We start from the raw sequence: 26387 nt of genomic DNA on the forward strand, positions 1-26387 counted from the left end.
TTGAGCATCCCTTTATGTGCTGTGTAGATCTAAAGTCTTATATTGTCAATGAAGGGTCCCAGTGGGGTCATTAAAGGGGCCAACCTTGACACTATTTTATTTATTTATTTATTTATTGTTGCTATGACTTAATTAAGAAAGCTCAGACTCTGGAAGCCTTAAAATCATATGGCTTGTGTGTGAGCTGGGCCTCTGCCTTGAGAGATGCTGTTTAAATGGCAGTTGCAGGTAGGGAACTGCAGGCAGGCAGCAATGGTGCACCAGTGTAGCCTGAAGTCTCCTTTAAAAGGCAACTCAGCTAAGCCTGGTCTTTGCTGCTGCAGATGTACCCCATTAGTCAGGGATTGTTGTATTTTCTGTCTTTTGGCCTTCCTGGATTTATTTACCTGTTTAGATACTCTGTTGCCTTCAGAGAAAATATGTGAATTAGAGGCCACACATAGAATTGCCTTTATCCTGTGCTGCAGTTCCAAATGCAGATGGATGCCCTCCATGCACTTATAGCAGCAGCCAAGCAAACTGGTAGGTCACAACACTCTTCTTCAGCCTAAACTGAAAAGGGAGTGACTAGCCTTAGTTAAAATGCAGCCAGAGCCTCTAATACTTTAGTATTAATAGTGATGCTGTCCTTGACCAAAATAGTTGTTAAATGGGGAGTAAAAACCTTTCCGTGTTGCCAAAGTTGTAATGAAAACAGTGGAGCTGTCATAAATATGATGTTCTCAGCTAAAATGATTATGGCTTAACAATTTTCCAATGCATTGCATTGGGTTATTTCCAGCACATTGAGATCTTAGCGCTATAAAGGTTTAATACAAAATCTTGACGGTGAGTTGTTATCTGTGCTGGAGGAAAAGGTAGGCAGTGTTTGTGAAATCCACTCACATTCTTTATCCACTTTCTTGATGTTGCTTGCATGCTCATTTGTTGTCATTATTCCATGTGTCTAACTCTCTCAAGAAACACTTGATCCAGTGTTTGGCTGCGGATTGCAAATTCAGTTGCTGGTGTGATGGAAACTGCGTGAACCTAACGATAGTCATAGCCTTTAAATACACAGGCTGTATCCTCAGCCAGGGTAAATCCATGGCAGTTCACAGAAGAGGCTGGAGCTGGGCCAGTCTGTGGTGCTTAAGCAGCACAATGATGCATCTTTGATGCAAATTACTACTTTTAGGAAAGACTGGCGTTTACAAGGAGTCGAGTGTGCACAGGTTAACATTGAACAGCAAAGCAGCGCCAGAAGCTGCATTTGACAGATCTTTGTGAGATGCCAAGGAACTTGGGGAAAACTTAAATACCAGCCTCGGTAATGGTGCTAGAACAATAATAGTTGAGAGGATGCACAGAAGTGTTTTATTCCACATGGCAAAATGATTAGTACTGTCACGTTACGATTCACACAGTGGGATAGTCATTCACCTCTCCGTAGCTCTGATTTCAGTTTGTCTTGTCTCAGTAGCAGAAGCTTTAGCAGTGGATGGCTCCAGCTTTCCTTAATTCATGATTCTGTTTCTTATTGCTCCAGAATAGGGTTTGAACATTCCTTGGTATGTTCCCTAGGGGGATTCCTAGTGGGCTTCATAAGTGAAGGGAGAAACAAGCATGTTGAAAGTTCTTCTGTTAGCCTGCAAAAATGTTGCCTTCTTTTTCATGTTTGCTTAGTTTGGAGTAAAGGAAGAACAACAATTCATTTCTCCCAAGGCCAAGAACTGCATTGAAGCTAGGGTGGCATTAAGAGCCTACTGATGAGTCTATGACTGTATGGGGCACCCCAGAAATAGTGGGCTGCAAATACTGAATAGTGCTTGCTTGTTTATCTGGTGGTAAAGAAAGCTCTTTGCTCTAGAGGAGCATTCCCATTTGCAGTTAGCCAGCGTACCAGGAAATGTCTTTCACATCCGTAGGTGTCCTCTGCATCTCAGTTGAGGGGAAAAAAAGTAAGGTAGCCTTGGCTAGCCTCATGAGAGAGCAGTACAGAGACCCTGGTTGTCACCTCTTGCTTCGCGGGGTTATTATGATGGGGCTCTGCGTTTTCTTAGTTCACTGAGTGCTGAAGAGCCTTTCTGAATAGATTACAGTTACGAAGAAATAGTAATAATAAAGTATTTTCTGCATTCCTGTGACTTTTTTTTTTTCCCCCAGACAAGATAGACTGCACAAGCTAAAGAAATTGGTTGGTGTATTTATGTTATTGCCTCTTAATCAGTGGCTTTTTCCAAGCGTGTAAGTGAGCCAGGTACATAATGCCTTTGGAATCCCCGTGCGCTATAGAGATAGTGCTCACTGCTGACACCTTAGCGGTTGTGTGTGGGTTGCTTTGGTGGACTAAAAACATACGTGAGGGAAGATTTTTCTTGGGGGATATTAAGTTTTAGTAAATCAACTGATTACGCCTAGAGAGAACAGACAAGCTTGGAGAACCGGTAAACCTGAGGTAAATCCTCTTAGTGGAGTAACTGTGATAGGAACACTTTCAGGCGTTGTGTCCTAAGAACAGTTGGATTCAGGTGCTAAATGCTCAGCACAAAGGGGTGTGTGCGTACACATATACATGTATTAAAAAACAAACAAACGAAACCAATTAATTATTTATATTACTATGCTGTTAGGATTATATTTGGTCCTCTATTTCTTCCCATTTTGTGTTCTAATGAACTGGACTAGGAGTAGTTACATGAATGTAGTAACACAGGCGCTATGACATTCCTTGTTTGTATATATATTTTTACAGAGATTGCTGACATTTTAGCTCTAGATGTAGGAGAGTGAAATAAAGAAAAGAGGCAAGGGAAAAGATGGAGAGAGAAAAACAGGCAGTGATCCAAGAAAGAGTTTAGGGGAGGGCATCTGCAAGAATTTCTGAAAGAAAACCCCAATTTGATGTATTTTGCATTATCTGACAAGTGACATATAACAATAAAAGAAGCCAAAATTAAAGGTAACCACATGGGAAGTGGGCTTCAGCTCTGAATTTAGCGTTGGCATTTTCTGTTGCTGATTTGACATTTTATTGTTGCAGGGAATTTGGTGTTGGTTTTGTGAGTAGAATTAAGCTTTCCTGCTAGGATACGGAACAGCACCACACACCCCCTCAGGTTTCATTGATAAACAATTCTTTAGTACATACAAAAATGAGCGCCCTTAATATTCCAGGCACATCCAGTTTTGGCAGATGCACCTTTTTTTGGCGACAAATTCAGATGATTTATATATTAAAGAGATGCGTTGCAGTGTCTTGAATTCGTGAAGGCAGACGGTTCTGAGTCGGACCGACATCTGGCCCCCTGTCCTTTTCCAACAGCAGCTCGGAGCAAGTGCCTTAAGAAATGGTAAAAGAAACAAGACAACATACAGTATTAATTCTTGAGTGCACTTAGAAGCCATCGAGCCATATTACAGCATCAGTGCAAGCCCCAGGCAGAGGCTGCCACTTAGTACTTCCAGTTTTCCTCCTCTTTGAAACAGGAGGAAGTGCAAACATTGCAGCTTGAGCTTTTCCCTTGTTTGCATCAGTGCAGATGAAATCAGTTCTTGGCCACTGCCCCGTTCTGTAAGCCTCTGGCCCCAAGGAGCAGGTTAGACCTCTCAAGGTGCTGGGGGTAGTGTTGAGATGACACGAGTGCACATGAAGCCTGCACTTAGCAGCTGTCCTGCATTGTGATTCAAGCCTGGCTCCCGGTAGCTGTACAGCTGTTTCTCTCTCTCATGTCTGCATTTTGGATGGAAAGCGATGACAGCTTCTTATGACTACTAGCTCCTGAGGCTACCGAAGAAGAAATAAGCTCATGGTTGTGGGTGTCTTGTCTGCATGCAAGTACAAAAGGATTATCAGAAAGTTAGCTTGGGATTGAAGCTGGAGATTCACCTCCTTTTTCAGAATCTTTTTCCCCTCCTTCCTGTGCCACCTCCCCTGAGTGGTGCTGGAACGTGAGGGCAATTACATCAGCTGCCAGGTTATTCCCCTCGCTTTCTGTTTAAGGGAGATTTGAGGCTGGCTGTACTTCTTGAAGAGTGAAAGAAAGACGTTGACATGCCTCTCAGTTTCTGCTTTATACCTGCTGTTTTAAATAATTTGATATTCTCCCTGAACACTGAAACTAAAATCTGTATATTGGTTTCCGATTCCTTTTTCTGTTAGTCTTCAGGTGCACAGACTGTTTAACACCAATGATCAATAGTTTCATCGGAGCTTTTTTCCTTTAAGCATATAGGATCTTTATGAAAAAGTGATTTATGATTTGGGATTAGACCTGAAAATGTCTTAAAAGATACCTTGTGTGGTACTAATTCTCAAGTGAGGTGAGTAGTCTGGATTTTCTAAAAGGAAAAAAAAAACAAACAACAAAACAAAACCTACAGGATGGTGGAAGTTGACACTGCTGCTAATTTTTTCATTTGTTTCTTCTTCTTCCTCCTCATATTTTAAATCCTCTCTGGTAATTGTCATGCTGACTGCTACATTACTTTTGGTGGCTTCTTTTGATACCTAAAAATTGTGGTTTTGTGTAGCTGTCTTTTTTTTTTTTTTTTTTTTTTTTTGACCACTGATCCCAAGCCACTTCCATAAGGGATAAAATCAAGGACAGAGGGGAAATGACTGGCATTTAAAAGAAAAGGTGTAAGTAACTATTTTAAACTCTTCATTTAGAAACAAATCAGCAAATGTTGAGGCCCTCACAGTTGGCCTCAAATTGCTCATCCCAGTTTGATCAGTCTTTCAGCATCTCTGTATGAACTGCTGAGCGCAGGTGAGAGAATGGTGAATAATTTCCTAACTGAAGTTGGCAGTCTCCAAGGGAACATGGTTAAAAAATCATGGAGGTGATCTCGGTGCCTCACCTTTTGGTTTTCACAAAGTTTGAAGCTTGCGAAATAAGGTATTGAAGGCAGGAGGGATTATCAGACAGCCTAAGGCTTTTATTAATGTAGTTCTTTTTTTCTTCCTTTGAATTCTATTTGGTAGTATGCAATGAGAACTGTAAATATCCTATTGGAAAGGAAAGGGGTTTATAGCAGGCTCTTTCTCTTCTTTGTGAGAGCCAGTAATTTGAGGCACCGTCTGCTCCTGCTCTGGTAATTATTTAGCAGGTAGGCAAGATGGACTTGTTAACTTTTAGGTGGAAAGCGATAGAATATGTGAAGGTACTTGCGCAGGGCTTTTGTTAACTAGTCTTATTCTCCCTTGGCCTTTTGTAGCTGATTGGGCTTCTAGTGTCTTGCTGCAAATGAAAGGCAGTTCTGGAGAGTCAGCTCATTGCAGAAATAGCAGAAGGCTGTTGACTGAGAATAATCTCTCATGGAGACACGAATTCACAGTAACAGCATTTCTTCCGCTTTATTTCCCACAGCGCTAGGCTGAAGTGGCTCAGCCTTCTGGACATTACAAGCTTGTGTTGCTCCTTTACTTATTTAACACCTTTCCTGAACTTCAGGTTGATGTCAGATCTGGCTGTCTTAAGGCATGTTTCGTGTTCTTGTACACACTTCAATTACAGCCTTCTCGCTCCCCAAGAGGCCCGCTTCATTGCTAATTTCCTTGTGCTCCCCCTACACTTCTTTAATAGATTCTCTGAGCACAGAACAGCAAAGGATAGATTCCCAGCACGAGGTCTTGCTTGAAAGGGCCACGTTCTCCAGAGCTGCAGTCAGACCACGAGATGCTAGAGGTGATCCGTGGTTGATCAGAGAATAGTCCTGGGGTTGCTCTGTTACCTTTCCGTGAACAGAACCTCTCCAGAACACGTCTGGCCACAGCTTTGGGTTTATCTGGTCAAGAATCTGCCTCTGAGCTGCATGTGGCATTAGGGTTACTGTGGGGTATGCGTGTGCTGCGGGTTACGATGCAGCTGCTCTTTGAAGGAATCTCCTGAGGGTCGCTGCCCCTGACACACGCTGGGAAACTGGTGGGTTATGGCATCTGCTGCTTAATGGTGATCTTACGGCTTCCTGTGAACTTGGCAGTCTCACTTTGTGCGCTAGTTCTTGTCTTCTTGAAAGCTCTACATAGGGGGGACTTTTTTATTGTAAGACTTGTTACCCTTGAGCTGCTAATTCTTCCCTAAGCCTCCCGATGCTTCCACCGGTTAAGGACTACTAACAACTGCCCACTGTCGGGACGTCTGTCAGCTTTGTGTCTTGCCTCTTGTGGTTTAACCATGTATTTCTGAGAAATGCCTGCGGTTATCTTTTGTTGTTTAAATCTAGACACGACCAAGGTCAGTCAGTGAGTCTGCTGGTTCTTCGAGAATCGGGCCTGTTACGTATGGCCAGCTATACACTTGTTTCTGGACTGTTCTCCTCCAGAGTGCACGGGCATTGTCTTGGTTATAGTTGGGTATGCAGTTGGTTATTTCTTTTCTGTTTTTTATCCCTCTACTGTAGGACTAGATGGTATTTTTTTCTTTCTGAAGTATGCTTGTAAAATTCTTTTGGTTGAAAACAGGTCGGTTTTAAGAGTTTCTAGTGGTTAATATCTCTGTAATCTTAAAATTAGTTCAGGTGTCTAGTTCTGGTTTGCTACTAATTATTAATTAAAGACAAATTCCGTGTTTCTGGATATTTTCTATAAAAAACTATTGTTTGTTTTGTGGATTTTGGGGGATTTTGGCAAATTGTCTTGGCTTTGTGGTTTTCCTTAAAACTAAAGATTAGATATGTAGTGATTTATTCGTGTCTGCAATCTGTAAGTCGAATATGCTGCTACATATTTGTTAAATGCGGGCTGGGGTTGGTGGTGTACATGACGAACCGTATAGATAGTCATTGCTCTGAGCTAATCTTATCTTCTGAAGCGAAGCATTTCCGAGGAATTTCTAATTTTGACAACTAGGATCAAATGTCTGACTTCTGAGGGCTGACAATAATGCCAGGGGCTGAGCTGCTTTGTCCTGTTGATAGCAACTGCGCAGCTCAAAAACCACACCGAATGCCGGGGAACCACGCATCTTAGCTGCTCAGGTCCAGGGCGTGTGTGTTTAGGGGAAGGCGTTAGCTTTACAAGTCTACGGGGCAGAAATGCTGCGGCTGCTCGGGGGTAAAAATAGTTCTGGGTTTTCAATGGCTGCATTCCACGGCCAGGGCCTGAAATCATGAATCAGGGTTCAGCTCTCGGGCTGCGCGAGACCGCCGGCAGGAGCTCCGCGGCCGGGCACGGGAGGGGAGCAGCTAGCTGAGATGAGGCCGAGCCCAGCGCCGCTGATACTCTGGGAGGGACCCGTGCTGCTCGTACACTCTCAGCAAGGTATTGTACGCCCGTAGTTTGATTTCCAGCAGGAGCTTAGTTGCTTGAATGTGAATAATTAAAAATCTGCTGAACCGTGCAAAATCTCTCACTAAACCAAAGATGACTTTAGAAAAAGTGTCTCTTCTGTGCAAATTCAGCTTCACAGAGACTTGCAGCTTCGCACGTTACGAGCTTCCTGGGACCTGGGATGATGTATTTTGGTTGGAAGGGTTTGCTGCTCGTTCCCACATGAATGCTGTTTTGTGCAAGGCTTTGTCCTTGATTTTTGGATGGCAGGTGGTGGTTTTTTTTTTTTTGCTTCATTTCAAAAATTTTCTAGCCTAGAAATTCCACCTGGGACTTTAGACACATAAATAGTTAGGACTCTTTCAAAGTCTTCCAGGAAGAGCGTTTTTTAAAAATGGTATTTAATACATGGATGCTTAACTCAAAGCTCTCTCTAAAGCTTCAAGCTGTGTGTGTGTTGTGGCGTGGGATCTGTGTAGGTTTAAATCCCTTTCTGACAGAGTTCAGATGATCATTTATAGTAGTTTAAAACCCAGCACAATTCCATGAAAGAGAGCATTTTGTACTTAGAGTCAGGGCTTCTTGTTCAAAGTGTTGTTAGGATGCTGCTAAAGCTTTTGTGACCAACATTACCTTTAAAGGTGTGTGGGTTTTTGTTTTTTGCTTTTTTGGTCTCTGGCACATTTCAGATATGTATCCTTCAGGCCATTGCTAGTGGGACTTCGAGAACTTGATGTTTGTGCCTTTGTTGATATGCCCTGTGAGCTGAATATGTTTGATCCTCCTTCCAGAGTGAGTTGCTCAGTTTTGAGTTGCTCGAAGTTACCCACACGTGCAGGTGTCCGTCCCGAGTGTTGCTCGAAGGTGGGGAGTAATACTGGAGGAATCAACGTAGTTCCATGCCATCAGCTGAGTGAGCTGTTAGACGCAGGGATAGGATGAACAGCAGAAATTGGGAACTGTAAAATCTATGTGGTTTTACTCTACTTGAGACATCCGAGTGTGTGAGGCACTGGGCTGGGTGCAGGGCCTGGGTCATATTTCAGCCTTGCTGACAAAACTTAGTCGCCTAACAGTCTGCTTGCTCTTCGGTTCCCAAGCTGGGTAATGAGAATGCTTTTACAACAGAGATGTTGTGGGAATAAAATCTCCTTGTCATGAGTGTACATGCTAGTAACATTTTTACCCCTTGAGAGCTGCCAAGTTATCTGCTGGTGCACCACTCCTGGGAGGCACGTCCCGCTTCTGAAGCAGGAATTTTGTGTTTTTCTCACTAAAGTGATTTTACAGAAAGCGAATGTGGAGTGCAGGCAGTTTAAAGGATGTTCCTGGAGTTGTATAAGGTCCGAGGACAGGAATAGATACAGTAATCCTGCCTCCCCGTGTCCTATGTGCTGCCCTCGCTGCGTGCTCCCCTTTTGGGACGTTCAGTAAGAGTTAGAAATATGTTGCAGGACATTAGGCCAGTCATCAGCACAGTACAAAAATAGTTGAATGGGTATTTTAAAGAAGTGACATGGCAAAACTGGTGGTGTAATTTTACCAATAGCAGAGCTGCCTAAAATAACAAGAACATGAGAAAGTCCTTTCCAACTGCAGCACTTCAGATAATGCCATTTTGTCCTACAGTGAAAAAAGCAACGAGAGGTATCTGAAGCATTCAGTCGGTGGTCCCAGATATTATGTGCTCTTTGTGGTAGGAATTAAAACACTGCGAGCTATCTGCCAGAGCTGTCAGCGGAGGTGAATGAAGATTCGGATGTTTGCCCAAGCTGTCCAAATTTAATTATCCTGTGAAACCTCATTAGAGATGAGCTGCACCTGTGATACTAGGAGGGAAGGAATATGAAGGTAGTTTAGACTGATTCATAACTCAATTTCAGAAATACTCTCTTAGAATCTGAAAGTTCTTGCTTCCCTACATGGCTTGCTATGCACGGTGTTCAGTCCTGATGGGATTTTGTGAGGGCTGGGAAACAGAGAAGATGCACTTGATGGCTAAAATGATCTGGACAAACTGGAGATACAATCTGAAAGAAAACGCTAAATGCAATACGTCTCACTTGAGAAATAATCAGCCGCACAGGTACAAACAGGCCTGCAGAAGGTGTGGGGGTTATGGTGGATCAGAAGGTGAATTTAAGCCAGGGATGTTGGGTTGCTTGAAATGGCAGAGCCACCTTGTGCACCACAGCAGAGAGTTTTGCCCACGAGGCCTGAGAAATGATCCTTCCTTTGGCACCTACACAGCCTGAGCGGGATGTAGTGGAGCTTTCGGGAACTGCAGAGGGAAGATGTGCATCAACAGGAGAAGGAAGCACGAGCGCAGTGAGAATGATCAGGACCTAAGTAACAAAATCTAACCAGGAAGACTGTGTGAGTTGGAGTTCTTTGGTAAAGACATTTAACGACACTTTACAAACCTGTAAGTGGCTTCTGGAAAGAGGAAGGGAAGAGCTCTGTGTAGGCACGGGCTAAGGAATAACAGACAGTCACAGAATGAAACACCTGAGGCTGGTGATAGTTACACTTCCCAGTGTTCGTGAAGCACTAAAATAGTTAGGGGAAACTGCAGCCTCCCCCAGGGGCAGTCACTGAGAACAGATGAAGCCAGCGTCAGTCGAGCCTGCCTTAGATATAACAACCTGTGCTGCCCTTGGCTGTGGGGTCACCTCTCCCAGTTCTGCCATTCTGTAATTCTTTAATTGTGCATGATTACAGGTTGGAGTTGGGAACTAATGTCCTTAATCCTCTGCAAAAGGCAAGGTGCTCGGCGCTCCCTGGACGAGCAGTTCTTGCAGGCAGGGCTGATGCAATTATCTAGCATTACCTGCTATTTAGGTGAGGCTGTGCCTTGAATGCTGTGTTCAGCGTGGGGCCCCTCGCTGCAAGAAGGACATCAAGTGTGTCCAAAAAGGGAAACGAAGCTGGTGAGGGGTCTGGAGAACAGGTCTTATGGGGAGCAGCTGAGGGAGCTGGGGGTGTTTTGCCTGGAGATGCTCAGGGGAGACCTTGTTGTCTTTGCAATGACCTTAAAGGAGGTTGTAGCGAGGTGCAGTTCGAGATCTTGTCCCAAGCACCAAGCGATGAGATGAGGGGAAATGGCCTCAAGGTGTGCCAGGGGAGGTTAAGGTTGGGAATTTCCCGAGCCACGTGTTGCTGGAGGTTGGGACTGTATTCCCTGGAGGCTGCTGCTATGTTCGTGCCCTGTTCTTATACCATTGGTGCTTGCAAGTGATGTCTGCCAGAGGCCAAAGGCAGAGCCGGGCCCAAAATTTATTAGAGGAGGGTGTTCTCTTTCTGAAGTCTCCAGCGCACAGCCTGTGGAGGCTTCCACATGCCTGACAGTCAGCACGCTTAAAATAGCCTCCTGCCTGTCCGGATCGGAGAAGAGCTGTGAGCAGGGCTGCTTCTGTTCCCATCTGAGAAGCCTCGTGTCAGCGCCCCCGTTTTAATCGGGGAGGTGCAGGGGAACAGCTGGGGCAGAGCGCAGAGAGGCAGCAAAAATGTGTGCACAGCCCTCCGGCATTCTCGTGGCTTCGCTGGGAATTTCAGGGCAGGTGCTTTCCACAGGATGTCCAGCCAGAACAGTGCTGGGAAGTGTCAGGTCTTTGCCATGGAGGATAGCTTAGGAAGCCCCATCAGGAAAGACATCTGTGTACATCTCCTTGCTGGGCATGAAGCTTGGCACGGTCTGTAGGAAGAATCGCAAATAGCCAAGAGGTATGGGAGCAAGGTCAGATCAAAACTGCACTAATGCTGTGCGTCAGGTTTTTTTCTCTCACAAAATTGTCCTCTCTTTGGCAGGATGATATTATGAATGATCCTGAAATAATTCCTGTAGCTGACATGCTGCCATCCTGTTCGGATTATGCGTTAGGAGGACATAACTCTGCGGGATTGATTTGCCAGGAGGTGGCACACAGGCTCTTGATGCTTTTCTGCCGATAAGCTTTTCTCTGCCAACAGTAAACCACTGTGTTGACAAGAGCAGGCTACAAATTTTACCTGTGGGGCAAACAACTCACTGTGTTGTCAGAACAGGATCGAGGACATCGGCAGGGGCTGCCTGGTAAGAGACTATGGGGCTGGGAAAGGCCATACCGTGAGCTGAGCGCCTCTGGTTGGGTTCAGCTGGCTACAGATGGTGGCCAACCTGCTGGAGCACGCTGTGAGAAGGAACGTTCCTGGCAGGCAGTGCACAGAGAGATAACAAAACAGAAATTGGGCAGAATAATCTGCACGTGGGAAGTTCTTAGACCAACAGTGCAAGCTGGTGGGCAAGAGAGACTTTCAGCTCTGTCGCATGGTGCCCTGCTCTCAGTGAGCAGAGAGACTTCAGGTTTGGGAGGTACCGTGGTACCTAATCATTCTTCTGTTAGGCACCTGAAAATGTGATAACAAGTCTGGTGCAAAGCTGTACGAGGTGAGAGTCCTTTGTGGGTTTTACAATAATGGTTAGGAATCATTATTTTAGAAGCTGCCATTAAATACAAGCTGAAGAAGTGTTTATTTGTGAAACCCTCCTCAGAACTCTGTCCTTGTCTCTCTAGGTATTGTCTCAGTTCTCTGCCCTCCTTCTCTAACATCAAGCCTTTTAGGGCAAAGCAAAAGCATCCTTTAATCTGAAGACCCTGAACAAAGATTCCTCAAGTTAAAGTTGTGAAAACAAAACATCAATTTAGCATTTCTTCAGCAGATTTCACTGCAGGTGATTCCCAAATCATTTTATCATTTTATCATTTTATCATTTATTCTGAATTAAAGAGCAGTAGCGGTTTCAAAAGGGGGCTGTATTTCGTAGGCGTGACACAAAATGTTTGCCTTGACCCAACCCTAATCCCTTGCTCTCTGCTGGCCATTGGCCAATACTGCATAGCTCGGGAGCCCTCCATTTTGTGGTTGGCTTCTCTCATCTTCTAGAAATAAATTCTAAATCTTGTTTAACAGAAGTGTAAATGTTCTCGTGAGCCATATAGCAGTCAGTCCTATTAGGTCTCAGAAAGGAAGGTCTTCGTTTGTGATCAGGTGGTAGAAGGAGCCAGAACAGTTGCACAAGAGGAAATTTATCCCTTGCAGAACTCGGAGCAGCCTTCAAGCTGATTTAAGTTGTGCTGTCTGAATTAGTACCTGCCACGGGCTCTTGTCATGGGCTCGACACAGCCCACGTGAAGAGCACATCCTGCTGTGGCCAGCCCGCCTCGCCCTGCCTCCCTCTGCACCACCTAAGCCAGAACGGTGCCAGCTGTGACAGGATGTGCCTGGTGCCAGCAAATCCCCAGCTTTGTTCTGCTCGCAGCTTTGTGTATTCTGGAACATGCAGTCAGAGGAGGAGCTGAATAACCGTTGCTGTCATGTGCCCACCTTAAAGAAAATTCACCCTAAGGTTAATAAAAAATAAATAACATAAAGCATCTTCACTCAGTGCTTTTCACTCCCTTGATAGTTATTGTGGAAGCAACAGATGTGCCCTCAGGGTTTGCTATATATATTGGGTGGTGCGTATAGCTTATCATGAATATTCGAGTGGCTATTCTATCGTAGTTATTTCTGAAATCCCAAGCAGAGTGGGAGATTTGTCTGCAGGATGTCGTCCTTGGTGCGCACTAATTCCTCCTGAACTTTTGATCTGCTTTGCTGAAACAGAATTTCCCTGAAGAATAATTCGCCTTCCTGAGATTGAACTAATCCACGAATGTGAGAGCACAGAGCACAACTCAGCTGTAATAATAGTCAGTTATTATTGTGAAATACATATTGCTGTTGTTTTTTTTTTGTTTTTCTTGTTCTTTTTTTTTTTTTTTTTTTTTTTTTCCTTGAGCTTAATTCAATGATGTTTTGAATATAGCAAATTTCCACTCAGAATGCAAACAGCTTCTCTCAGTGATACACAGGGAAATTCATGCTTATATCCTCTGTCTCATTACCAGTATTTCTGCAAAGTTTATTTGGGATTGCTTGTGCCCTGAAGCAATTTTACTGATGCCTATACCAAAGCAAAAAATCATTGGTCAAACGAGAGGAAAAATACACGTTGGTACAGCGACATATCTGTGGCGTTATCACCTGCTTTATGGAGCAAAGCCTTTTAGTTCATCTTGTACATCTGTATCCTTAGCAGCAGGTGCCACTGCCAGCCAATTCATCAAAGTTCCCGCGGCTGCCGAGACACGCTGAAGCTGCGCCCGTGGTGGGAGCACGCTGTGCTGACAAACAGGCTGCCAAGGCGGACTTCCCAGCTCCTGTGCCTCGAGGATTAAATGTAAAAGCCACGACAGTGTTCTCTCCCTGGCTCGTGATGGAGAGCGAACGTGGGACACCTTGTCTCAGCAGGAGACGGGAGCACAAGTTCACCGAAGGGGCCATCTGGTAGCTGGGCTGGCACGCACTTGCAGGAAGGTCGGGGATGAGAAGCGAGCAGGGATTTTTCCAGCTGAAATGCCGGCTTAGTCACGCTGTCAGCAGAGGCTGGACACTCGCATTCTTCTCATGGCAGGCAGCTTAAAAAGCAGCTCGTGCTGGTTCACAGATCGTACTGAGCAACTGCACTGCTCTGCCCCACCAAGAGCTTGGCTTTTCCTGCCCGTACCTGCTGATGCCTGCTAGCAGCAAGGTTTGCAGAGGTTTTACATCCGCCCAACTCTTTGCCCCACGCTGATGAGGCTGGCACAGAGAGCAGGGGAAACCAAAATTTGTAGCCGTGTGGCTGCATCAGAAGTAGGCAGGCTTGGAAGCAGGGAGCCTGGAGCTGGAGCAAGGACTCAAGGACTAGTGGAGGCACGCCTGTATGTGCTGCCCTCGTGGTTAGAGGTACAGAGCCAGGGGGATCCTCACGCTGAAGCACGCTCGGGAGCTGGGAGGCTGCGTCCCTCCCTCTCGTGTGCTGCCGCACACGTACAGAGATCGTGTCCCGGGAAGGACAGCCGAGCTGCCTTTTCCTTACCTCAGCGCTTTCACGTTCAAAGAGCAGCAGCAGCGAGACAATCGGAGAAGCTGAGCGTGAGCTAAACGGGCTTGATGGCAGAATAGCAATGCTGGGCAGCTCGGGGAGGAACAAACTTAAACAGGACTGCAGGACAAAAGTGACTGTGAAATGCTGAGCTCTCACAAGTGTTTTAGGGCACCGAAAGCTAAGATTCAAAGCCCAGGCATGTATTTAGAAATACAATTAAAAATGCAGGCCTGCAGCGTGATAATATTAGTAAACTATGCAACGATTAAATTAACCTTCACAGAAAAGATGTAAGCGGTTCTGCCATGTGCCCTGTGCAAGGCCGTAGCTGAATTGCGAGTCAGCTTTAGTCTCGGAGCACCAGATTTACATCCTACAGCCCAGCTTCATCGCTGTTCTTAGCCAGACATTTTAGAGAGATGCTGCAGTGATGCCAGTGCAATATTCTCTTCATTGTCCCCTGTATGATCTTGCCTGGTCCTATCTGAAATAGCAAAGTGTGGGTAATATCTATGGAAATTGCTCAGTTTATTGATTTTTACATGCCCTAAAGTGAAAGGGCCATCAGCACCATAGCTCGGATTTATGAAACAAAGATTTGAATTCTAATTTGTTCAATATTTTAGAAAAGTGCTATTTTCATTTTCAAGGCCAACTTCTGTCTTTGTTTGGAGCACAGCATCATCCCCCATGGAATTAACTTTTATTTCCTCATTTCTTTGTGCTTTTCAGTAGTTTGAGGTGGTTTGATGCTTACCTGTTGATGTTTCAGAGAAAGTTTCCCAGGACCCCAATCCCAAATTGTTGTTTTCCATCAAGTGCCACAAGCTCCTTCCTTCGGCATTTACATACCCGCTGGTAGCACGCGAACTCTAGAGCAGTTCACCTTTTCACACATCTCCTTTCTTTTCCAGCAAAGTTTTGGCTCCTGATTAATGTTGTCAGCTGTAACGAGTTATGAATTTTGTAGATGATGTGTGTCTTACAAATTCTCCTGAATATTTTCATTGGTTTCATTTTATTCCTACATTAGATTACATGGGAATGCTGACAGGCTGACAGAGCTTAAAGAGCTTTCATTTTCCTCTAAATGGAGTTGTATGGCCAAATAAAGTAGCGTAAACAATTTGAAATGCAGGAAGCAGAGTATGGCTCAGAGATGGAAATTCGGCTCTCTGGTAGAATTTAAATAAACAACTCCACCACCAGCAAAGGCCCGTAATCTAGTTCACAGGAGCGCAGCAGATGTTTGGCAGGATACAGCATGGTGGGTTTGCAGTCTCTGCTTATCACAGAAGCAGGGCTGTATGCATCACTGCCACGTGCTTCTCTTTTCCCTTCATCCCAGGGAAACTAATCTTGTGGAGAAAAGGAAAGTGGGAGGAGGAAATGTGTCATTCCAGCACAAGCTGGACGCAGTTCCTCCGCTTGATGTTTGTTAGCGGAGGCTGGGCTGGGAGCTGCCTGGTGTCTTGCAGCCAGCCCATTGCAGATAGGAATTTCAATGTCTGCTCTGTCTTTTAGTGTAGATGTTTTCTTGTTTTGTTTTGAATGTATGTGAATTACAAGACTATCTACTTCAACAGACTCAGACGCTGAAATGTTTGGGACTGCAGCGTCTCTCCTTGTTGGCATATACGGGTGGCTCTCCAGCTGTAACTTCTGTTTTGTCTTGAATCAAGACCAGGAGAAGACGTGTGAGCACCAGAACCTGCCTCCACAATGGAAAGTGTCCTTAAGATGCCTCTAAGTACCATGAAGTTTGGAAGCATTTCCCTTTTCCCTGAAGTGAAGAAAATACTCTTTCCTGAAAGTTTCAACCATAGGAGTAATACGTGGAGTGTTGATATCGATAGTTTGTCAGTTTTTATACAGTAGTATATCCCTGTTAATCTCCTTGGACTACATGCTCTGTCCTTTCTACCTGAGCTGTAAGAGGAGGGAATTCACAGGACACATTTCAGTGGCTTCTGACAGAGAGAAGTTTCCCATTTGAGTCTGGATAAACTACAGAGAGTCTGTGGCCTGAGCAAACCCGGGAATGGTGAGATGCTGGGAGTGTGGGGCAGACAAGCAGCAGAGCTTTAATTTGTACAGGAAACTCAAATGGGCTCGTTAGTTGTGGCTGTTAAGGGCTGAGTGTCACAGAAGTTGTTTGTAGGTAGGGAAATCAGTGGAACAAAAGACAAAAGGACCAAAGACACCAGCTGCCAAGCCCCTTCCTGATGAGACAAGCTAGCTTTTGGGTAGGTCTTTTATTCTCTTTAGGATCCAGCAGTGGTCGCAGGGAGGTCCGCTGCAGCACAGCCACGCTTATGCCAGTGTCCGTAAACCTCAGGCCAGGTTGCTGCCCATCGCCTGCTCTCCTGGTGGGCTGAGGAGGACAGGAGTGGTGGCTGGGACATTGCTGCCGTCCTGGTGTTATCTTCCTAAGGAATACAGGCCCTTCTGCTGACCTGTTGTTCTTCTGTTTTGTCTCATCTTGCATCTACGTGTTTCTGTTCAAACTGCATTTATGCCGACCCTCGTATTTCCATAACATCTCTCCGGGTGGAATTTTAAAATGCACTTGTTGTTTTCCAAACTCTTTTTGTGTTAAAGTTAGTGGTAAAATCCTTCTAGACCTGCAGAAGAAAGAGTGAGTCCTGTCAGTGTTCAGCACTTTGGAAGATTAACTCCTGAGAAATTCAGATGTGTGCCACGTTGCCCAAAAGGTGGGGAAGGGGACCCAGAGATGAGGTTTGGAACAAGCAGAATAGTTTCATGTCCCTACAGTTGTTCTAGAAACGAAGCTTTGCATGAGCACAGAGGAACACCTAGGGTTTTGCATGAAATTAAAAATAGGTTTTTATGGGGCTGTTTCCATGTGGTACCTGGTTTTAGGCTTTTGTCAAGTGAGAACAACTTTGCTTCCCCATGGTTAGCAGAAACATTTAGACCCCCAGGAAAGTGGCTGTTACCCTGGTGTGGCTGCGATCCTTTTCAGCTTTTGTACCCCATGGCTAACCACAGGAGACCACCTTACACACTTTTTTGAAGATCCAGAGAACAGCTGTGGCAGAAGAGGAGCAGTTTGCAGGCAGGACAGCAGTGCTGAGAAGTGCTCCTCACGCAGCTCGAGGTGACGGTGCTTCCAACAACCAGCTGGGTGAGACTTGCTCATGCACACGGACAAGATCTTGGGCATCGGGGACGTTTTCTGTACCGCCCTGCTCCTCCTCCCCACTTTGGTGTCTCTTGTGGTGTGTTAGAGCTATTAGCATGGAGTTCATCAGCGCTGTGTGGTTAGTAGTCTGACGTGGAGAGTCCCCGGCGGTTGGGTTGTGTCGGTGCTTTGGCTTCTGCACAGCATATGTGAGCTTCACGCGTCGGTGGCTTTTGTCACAAGAGTGCTTGGTTATTGAAGCTGTTAAATGCATCTACCTGCAGCGATTTGGATGCTTGATTAAAACTTGATTTGATTCCTCTCTCTGAGCTGAAAATTCAGCGAAGAGTCCAGAACACCCCAGCGGGCTGAGGCAAGGGGAAATCAGAAGGCAGAGGTGGGCAATGGGGGTAGGGGCAGGAAGCAGCTGTTAAAATGTTCTGCAGCCACTGAAAGCTGCGTTGAAATTTGGTATCATTCCCAAGCTAAAAACAAGGTTTTGCAGACTTCTCTCTTTATGCTGCATGTTGCGGGCAGCTCTGGAGCCTTTTAGAGAGGTGCCAGTGGGATGTGACCCCACTGGGAGATAACCCAGCCCGGAATAAAACTTTGCTAGTACCTGGGGAAAACTCTCTGGGAAACAGCAAGTTTCTGAAGTATGGAGGAGCGGTTGGGGCCTTAGCCTGTGGCAGGATGGATGCGAGGGCTCATAAGCTGTAGGGAGTTGTTCTAACACGGAAGATCCCAAAGCAGATAGCTGTGAGCTCACGTGTTTGTAAAATTTCAGCTGCAGTTTCTGACATGCTTGCAGCTTTCTGGCTTTGTCACCCTGGTGTGCTCCCTCCAGATGTTTTCCTGGGACCTAAGCTGCAGCACCGAGGGGACACACCACTGAACGGGCACACAGCTCTATTTGAAGAAACCACTTCTGTGGCATGCTGGAGAGCAATGAAGTCTTGTGGCATGGTCAGTAGTGAGTCTGGAGCGTTGCACTGCAGGGATCCAGGGAGTGATCCTGGCTGGGCTTTGTCAGGCCCTCACTGAGTCAGCCCTGGCTTGGCCTGCCTTCTTTCCACGGGCTGGAAAACCTCCTGGGGAGCTCTGGTTCCCTTGGGAACGTAGCACTGAGCTGCATTTACGAAGAGAAAGATGCTTGGCGGGGTAGGGCGAGCATGTCATCAGCCCGCCCGGCACCTTGTGTCCCGAAGCTGCCAGCACCAGGGAGCACCTCGCTGAGCACTGGTGGCACGGACGAGCCAAAAGGCTCTTTTCTCAACTCCTGCTGCTCCCCTCCTGCATCCCCCTCCGTGGCCATCGTGCAGCGAGGTTGGCAGATGGGCTGCCCCCGAGATGCCACACGCTTACTCGCAGGGAAGAGCAGCTCTTGTTCCGAGACCCCGGTGAAGGCGCTGCTGCTGCTGGCAGGCAGGCAGCTCTGTCGCTTGGCAGCAGACCCCGGGGAGAAGATTACCTTGTCCTCGTTCTTAGCCCTGTTTGCCAGGTTCCCTTCTGATTACCAGGCTGGTAATGCTTGGGGGAGATAACCCTGGTTCAGCGAGCAGCAAATCAAGCTGCCATTGAACAGAAAATACTTGGATGGAATTAACAGAGCCATGTGCTGAGCTAATTCGGCACCGGGCTTGTGGGTGTGGCTCTTCAGTACAGGACTGTTGCTGTCTTTCTGCAGGGAGGGCCAAAATCTTCCATCAGCACCTCCCTCTGTCCCCTACAGACCCATCCTTGGTGTTCAGCATCCACCTCCATGCTCTTTATCTCCAGACCACGCTGCTGTCTCTTCTCTCTCTCCAGTAGGTGTCCCAGCAGAGGTGGCTTTGCCCCTTTCCCCCAGTGCACGCCTCACTGGCTCTGCAGGCAGCTCGTGCTGCCCTGGAGCTGGCGGAGCTTGCGCTGCTTGGTGGAGATGCGCTACTTGGTGCAAAGGCCACGGAGAATTTACTGTGATCCTAATGTGTTTGAGATCTACTAAGCAGTGAATGCAGAAGAAAACGTGTTATTGTTTATTGGCCGTTCTAAATGAGCTCCTGAAAGCAATTTTCTCTAGTGTTTCGATTTAAGGTGCCAGTTAGCTGGTTTGACGTTGTGAAGAAGTCACTCTTTCCTCAGCCTCTGCTGCAGGTGTAAAGCAGCAAGCAAAGAGATAAAGCCCGGGTGGATGGGGAAGTGGCTGTTGTGGCTGCGTGTTGTGGGTCAGGCAGCAGCAGGATCACCTAAGAAAGGCATTTATAGCATCGCAGCTGCTGGCTGCATCTTCCCAGTGCTCAAATCTGGGTTGGAAATCTCTCTCTGCACTCCAAAGTCTTGCTGTTGCTGAACTTCAGGAAGGCATCGTGTTCCCAGATGCTTATTAAATGCACATGCCAAGAATATAAAGGGGATGAAATTGCTAATTGAGTGTGGCTGTATCTAAGCAGATCTTGGTTCTGCGCTTCGTAATGCTTTGTCAGCCTAGGAGTGGATTTCTGTTGTTGCTGCTGTGTTTTCTCTGAAGCCATTTGGTGCTGAGTAACTGTGGTTTCCTAGTGCCTGCCGCAGCAGAATCCTCAGATGCACAGTAACCCACGCACGGAGCAAGGGTCCTACACCACCAAAATTGTCCTTGTTGTTGTAATTTGATTTGGCCAACGATTTTCTATTTCGGTGCAGGAACAAGTACGGAAAACCAGCCAGATTCCTTCCTACCTGGCATGCCTTCCTATGCGGCGAGACGAGCGCCCGCTGCGGGTGGCACTGGCTGGCACGTGCAGCGCGCTGTTCTGTCCCACTGCAGCAGCTCCGAGGTAGTTTAATCACTGTGTCCTTGCTTAGGGCCTGCCTCAAACATCTCTGCCCAGTGGGGCTACCATGGAGAAGCTGGGCCTCTTCACCTTTGTCAAAACCACTTGCTGTCTCTGAAGTAGCCTGCTGTCAGCTCTCCCGTGCAGGCAGCGTTTGCTTGCTGTCGCCGTTCAGCTGATGCAGGATGACATCGTCCCGGCAGTTTGACAGTGACCTTAATGCATTTGTGCAGCTCCAGCTCCAGGCTGTGTGGCCGGAGATGGAAATGCATGGGCTTAAGCAGCTTATAATGAAATACAGGGGCTTTCACTTCAGCTGCTTTGAAGCCGCCGCAAATCAGTTGTTGGATTTGCTGTTTCTTTGGGGATGTGAAATGAATTTAGTGGCTTCTAGCTGGTTGTAGTGAATCAGGTGTTTGCCTCGTGAAATGTCCCAATATAATCAGGGTTTCTGGGAGATAGGCTTAGCAGGTATGCCAGTGGCTATGTGAAACTGGGTGTAGTAGGTTTACCAACAGGGATTTTGATAAACCGGGATGGAGGCGGTTTAGCAGATGCATGGAGGATGAGCAGGAGCTTCCTGTTGCGGTTCTGGAGGAGCTGCCAACAGATGAGAGCGGGCTCTGCGGAGCTGAGGTGGGCGCTGGGTCAGTGGTGAGCTGGGAGCTGGCCCCTTGTAGTGCTGCTGCGTAGGGGAGCTGCCTCGGCACAAAGTTACCTCTGCACTGTGAAAAGTCCAAGCCTGGGCTCTCAGTCGGCTGCCTTTCCGAGGAGCTGCATGTGAGAGCAGGTAGCAAGTTACTGAGGAGAAAGCAAACTAGCTCTGATAAACAGAAAATGCCCAATTTGTCCTTGCCAAGGGATGGGAACGCATCATCTGGCTGAGCACCTTCCCACAACAACTGCTGGGAGTGCCAGTGGGGGGAGATGCCTGCAGGGCCCCCCCTTCGTGCCACAGACCCTCAGAAACATCTGTTGGGAGGATGAGACTTCTCAGAAGATGGCTTCTTAGATGGAAGTAGCTATGCACTAAGGGTAGACACCAGAAAACTCATCCTGGGCAGCAGATGCACGGTGTTTCCCTTGCATGGCACATTTGCTTCTTAATGGCAGAAGTTGGGAAGAGCACCGTGTTCCTTCCCTTTTGTCTTTTTTGGCGTAACTCTCCCGGACTCTGTAAACTCAATACGTAGCTCAGCATCCATTTCCAGCAGTCAACCATTTCCCTTGATAGACATTGTTTATTCGATGATGATGCAGTGGATGCATAAGCTGTGAGTGAGAAAATGTTCATTGCAGTCGCTTTTCCGAGGGCAAGTACCAGCTTTCAAGGCAATTAAGAGATAAACTCCCAGGTACGTAACCTGCCTCCTGCTTGTTACAGTGACAGCGATTGCACAGGCTGGTCTCTGTAATCCCCTGCTGCCAGCAGAGCATTTCCTGCTAGTAATTCTTGCTAGTCCCTGGAAACTTAGCTCCAGAAATTCCTCTTTCTCCTCCTGTTGATGGGAGTCTAAGCCAAATCAATAGGGATATCCAAGCCTGGCCTACGGGTGAATGAGAGTTGAGTGTTCTGTGGAGGAAGCAGCCCTTGTGGTAAAGGAAAAATACTACAAACAAGCAGCTGGCTAGCTTTTTTTTTTTTAAGTTCCCCTTGAAAAGCATACAGAGGATCTGGACACAAACTCTTTTTTATGGTGTTCGCTACAGACCAGGAGCGAGAGAAGGGGAACATAGCTGAGATCTGCAACGTGGGCAGCAGGGACTTTAACTGCCTCCTGGAGTATTTAGAGCTGCCTGTCCGTGGTGCTTGCTCAAGGACTCGAGGTCAGACAATACACCAGTTGGTGTGCTCTCTTGTGCTGTGGCCCCAGAAGATCTCAGTGCTTTGTGAGCAACTGCCTTTGTGATTTTCAGCCCCCAGCCGGTCGCATCTGATGGCCTCCCCTTGAGTTCTCCATCTCTCAGCAAACGGCAGAGCCGAGTTTGTGGTGAAGCACTGAAGCGTTCTCCCTCTCGCGTTTCTTACAGTCGGCGTGCCTGGTGTTTTACAGATGCTTCCTGAGAGGGAATGGCTGGAAAGTCCCGTGATATTTGTGTGCTCTTAGCCTCTACAGCTTTGATCTATGGTGGCGTTATTCTCTGCTATTTACAGGTCATACTTCTGCAGAGCTATCAGTGCACAATACCTCTAACTCTGTCAGTCTGTGCTTTATATACATCTCAGGTCAACTAAAGTACGTCCATTTGTAGTGACTGATAGTCCTTTGGGCCTGGCCCCTCATCCTACATTCTGGGTGTTCAGCTTTTCCACCGTATATCTTTGGTTTTTTAAACACAAGCGTGTAAATAGTCTGTGCCTGTGTGGCCATACTTAAACCCTCTGTCCCTGCTGTGACAAGCCACTTATAATTTGTAACCATGTTTCTGTGAATTTTTGTAAAAAGTCTCTTGTATACTTTTTTTCCCTGCTGTTCACATCTGCCAAAGTCTCTCTTCTTGTCTGCTAAATCACTCGCTCTCAATAAAAACACAATCCTCACTTAATGCTTGGAATGCCATCAGAGGCTCGGTAGTCTATCGTCCATCTCTCAGGCACTCTGTTGCCTTTTCACGTTCCTTTTCTAAGCCCTGGGATTCTGGAAGTGCTTCGCCCCCTGCCCTGCTCTGTTTCGCAGCCGTGCAAGTGCCGAGTGGAGCCAACTGATGGCTTCGCTTGACCTTCACACGCAGAATGCAGTAGCTTGGTGGTAGATGTTGGTCTCCACTGGGTTTGCGGCGTTGAACCTCATTCAAGACCTCAGTATTGCTTTCCACGTTACTGTTTGCAATATTTCTTTGTGCTTTCATTTTTAACCCAAGGCTTGGTAAATACTGTAATACCCAGAGCAGTCGTTACCTTGTGACCTGTTATTTCAGTCTTTATTTTCCAGGCGCTATTTATCATTCTGCAAAGCTCAGGATCAGGAAATCCCTAACTAATGCTTCTCGTTTGGAGCCCCACGTGAGACAACAGGGCTTATTTTTCAGAAGATGTAAGCAAGTCCTGCAGATACAGCATTGAATCTTACTGTCAGGTTTTATCATTTTTTCCCCCTTTTTGTTATCACTGCAGAACAAAAGGAGCTCGAGGAGTGCACTGTATTCTGGTATAGCTTGTGCTTTATTTCTGTGTTTGGTTTCTAGATTCTAATCTATTGTTTCTGTGCAAGTTCCTTGAAATCTGATGAAAGAATCCAGCTGGGACTCCCACAGTGAATTTATAGGACTTGGGGAGGAAAATATTTTCTCCTACAAATTGAGGCTATTTGATTTGCAATTCCTTGAAAAGCTTCGACAAGAGAATGCTGTAGTACTGCTTTTCAACCAGCTTTTAGATGGGAAGGCTTTGAGCAAACACTTTCTGAAAGGTTTGGTCTGAACTCTTCATTTGAAACGGCTTTTCAGTGCTCCAGTTCTCCGTGCAGACTTTTCTCGGGGCTCTCCCTGTGTTGCTGCAGAGATGTAAAGCCTGGAAAGCTCCAGGTGCCACCACGCTGGGAGGAAGACTTGTCAATGCGGCAGCTTTGTCCCAGCGTGGAAAGCAGTCTTTTGCAGGCTTTTGTAGAGGATGTTGTTATCCTGCTTCACCAACGGCGTGTTTACTGAACAGGAATGTAGTTTGTAAGTGCCAAAGTGAAGGCATACTGCTCTTCTTATGTGGAGGTGCCAGCTCTTCCTCACCTGCCACCCCCTGCGTCCTCACCTGTTTCTTGTCAACCAACAAACGTCTTCGTGGTGCTGTGCTAATGGCTGCTGATGAATTGTCCCATCTGACTAGGATGGGAAGGTCAAGTTGATTTTTCCTCTGGAGGGAAGGCACCCTGCAGGTTTCCAGACGGAGCAGCACTATATATATCCCTATCCCACCCAAAAAGCACTTAAATGTAAGTACGGTGAGGCTTTACAGAATTAAAATCTGCCACTCACACAGATGTCAGTGTTGTGCAGTCAGAAAGGCAGTCCTGTATCCATTCCACGTGAGGAACCACGAACACACAGGGCTGAAACAGCTTTCCATGGATGGCCCAAGGTGTTTTGTTTTTGTTGTGTTTTCTGTTCCAGCATTTTGTAACAGCACTCCCTGACCAAATGACCAGCTGCAAGAGCAGAAATCACGCTCTGCAAGGTTACAGTCAGTTCCCAGTCCTGGGGCAGTGGCAAGCTGATGCAGTCCATCACCAGGAGAGCAACTTGGTGTCAGGACAGATGACGTTAGCAGGGTTTTTATGGTGTGTCAGCGTTGCTAAACCCAGGACCCGCTTTCACTGTTGGAATCCTCTTTTCTGGGCTAACCTAAGCTGACTTCTGTGTGCATTAAAACCCCAACCAGCTTTAGCAGAGCTGCAGCAGTGACAAGTTACGGAAATTAAACTTGCCAGCCTAGAGACAGCTATAAAAAAAATGATGGTGTGTTAACAGTGCTGTTCCACTAAGGGCTGTGTCCGCAATGGATAGCCCTGCACCGCTTTATTCCATCGCCCACCCCCGAGGTTATGATAAGCCTTGGTTAGTCGTGCAGGTCGAGCAGTACGAAAGAGCTGCTCTGCCAAATAGGTACTTGGGTTAATCAGCTGTGATTTAACAGCTTTGCTCTTCTGATTGTTAAGGTCTTTTTATAGGTTCATCAAAAATGTCTTAAGGGTAGTAAATGATGTCCCATTAAACTTGATGTCAGGGCTCTGACACCCAGAGAGATGCCTCTGACCAAGCAGTGGATGGCAGAGGTGTTCTCAGGGATCGCAGCCGGGTGGGAACGTGCTGGAGCTCAGTCTCCTTTTGCCTGAAAAGAACAAAGGACATGAGGTGAAATTAATGGGCAAAGAGGGATTAAAATTTAACGTAGCCTGGAGCAAGTGTATCCTTAGCAAGGCATCGCCCTGCAGTCCGGAGTGTTTCAGTGAAGGGCCACCAAGAGGGCTGAGTACCACAGGGTAGAGTTGCTTGTTTGTCCTAAACCAGAGGGATGCCTGTCTGTGCTCTTCAGTCCAGCAGTAAGCCCAACATGAAGCCCATTTCTTTATGAGGCAGGACGTTTTGTAGGAGGGGATGCTGTGCTACGTGCCCTTCCTGCGCACACCGTGAGAGGGAGGAACGCCTGTTCTCTGCTCCCAGCAGCACTTGTTAACAAACATGTCTGAAATGCTTTTATCCCTTATAGTGCTTCAGGGAAAATCCGCTGCTTTGTCAGGCATATGTCTTCAACAGCTATTCCTGTTAGCGAGCTGCGCTATGCAAACGTGTAATCATCTCTCCCGAACAGGCAGGGATCGCTCTGCAAGGCGTATTCCTGATTTGTAGTATTAATTGCCATTCTCCTCTGATACTACGGCTTAGCTGTTAACGGGGAGTTGAAACTTAACTTGAAAATATCTTCAGATGCAGCGTTCTCATGTAACTGAAAAGTAATCATAAGAGAAGCCAAAATACCAAGGAGCTGTAACCCAGCTTGCTTTCTCCACCACTTCCTAAGGACTTTTTCAAGTTCCTGGTGGGCAGTTGGGGGGATGCTGGAAAGAAAGGGCTCGTTCCATCATGCTCTGTTCCCGCATCCCTCAGCAGGACGATGGCTGAGTTCTTGTGGCTCTGGTACATGGTAGGAAGACGAACAAAACTTCCTGGCAGCAGCTTGCAAAGCAGCCGGGCAGAATAATCAAGGTGAGCAGCCCTAGAAGTTAGGAGACTGGGAAACATTTTGAGGTATGCTTTCCAGCTGAAAGGCGATCTACCAGTGGTGTTTGCAAGGAGAACTGCAGCACCTGGATTGCTGTGTGTTTGGTTAAAACAAACACAGGTGTTAAAGCCGGGAGAGGGAAAATTACTGGGATAAGTGTAAAACCGGGGTATCTTCCAGTGATAAACCTTCACTTCGTTTTCTGAGAGGTTCGCTAGTAACAGGGTGATGAAATTCTTAGTAATGCTGATGGGTGCCAGCAGAGGGCATTTGGAAACCTGGCTTTTCTGCTCATTTATTCTGCTCGTTTCTCTTCCCACCAACTGGAGCCCCTGTGCAGCTCCTGCATGAGGCCGATGTCCTGCAGGGCTGATGCCTTCAGTGTTGGCACAGGCCTATGGGGAAGGCAAAAATCTTTGAACAGACAAAACTTAGGGTGTTTTTGTGTTGTTGTTGTTTGAATTAAGGTACATAATATCAACAAAATACATATTTCTGAGTACTTTCTAGGTTAGCAGCAGTATTAGCTG

At 46.6% G+C, this 26387-nt stretch overlaps 1 protein-coding gene across 2 annotated transcripts in view; it reads left to right on the forward strand.

Annotated features, from left to right (window-relative positions):
• Nucleotides 1–26387, forward strand: part of TSPAN4 (tetraspanin 4) — a 394615-nt gene that overhangs the window by 166496 nt on the left and 201732 nt on the right. The window lies entirely within an intron of this gene.

The sequence above is a fragment of the Aythya fuligula genome, chromosome 5 (genome assembly GCF_009819795.1).
Source record: "Aythya fuligula isolate bAytFul2 chromosome 5, bAytFul2.pri, whole genome shotgun sequence".
Classification (NCBI taxonomy): domain Eukaryota; kingdom Metazoa; phylum Chordata; class Aves; order Anseriformes; family Anatidae; genus Aythya; species Aythya fuligula.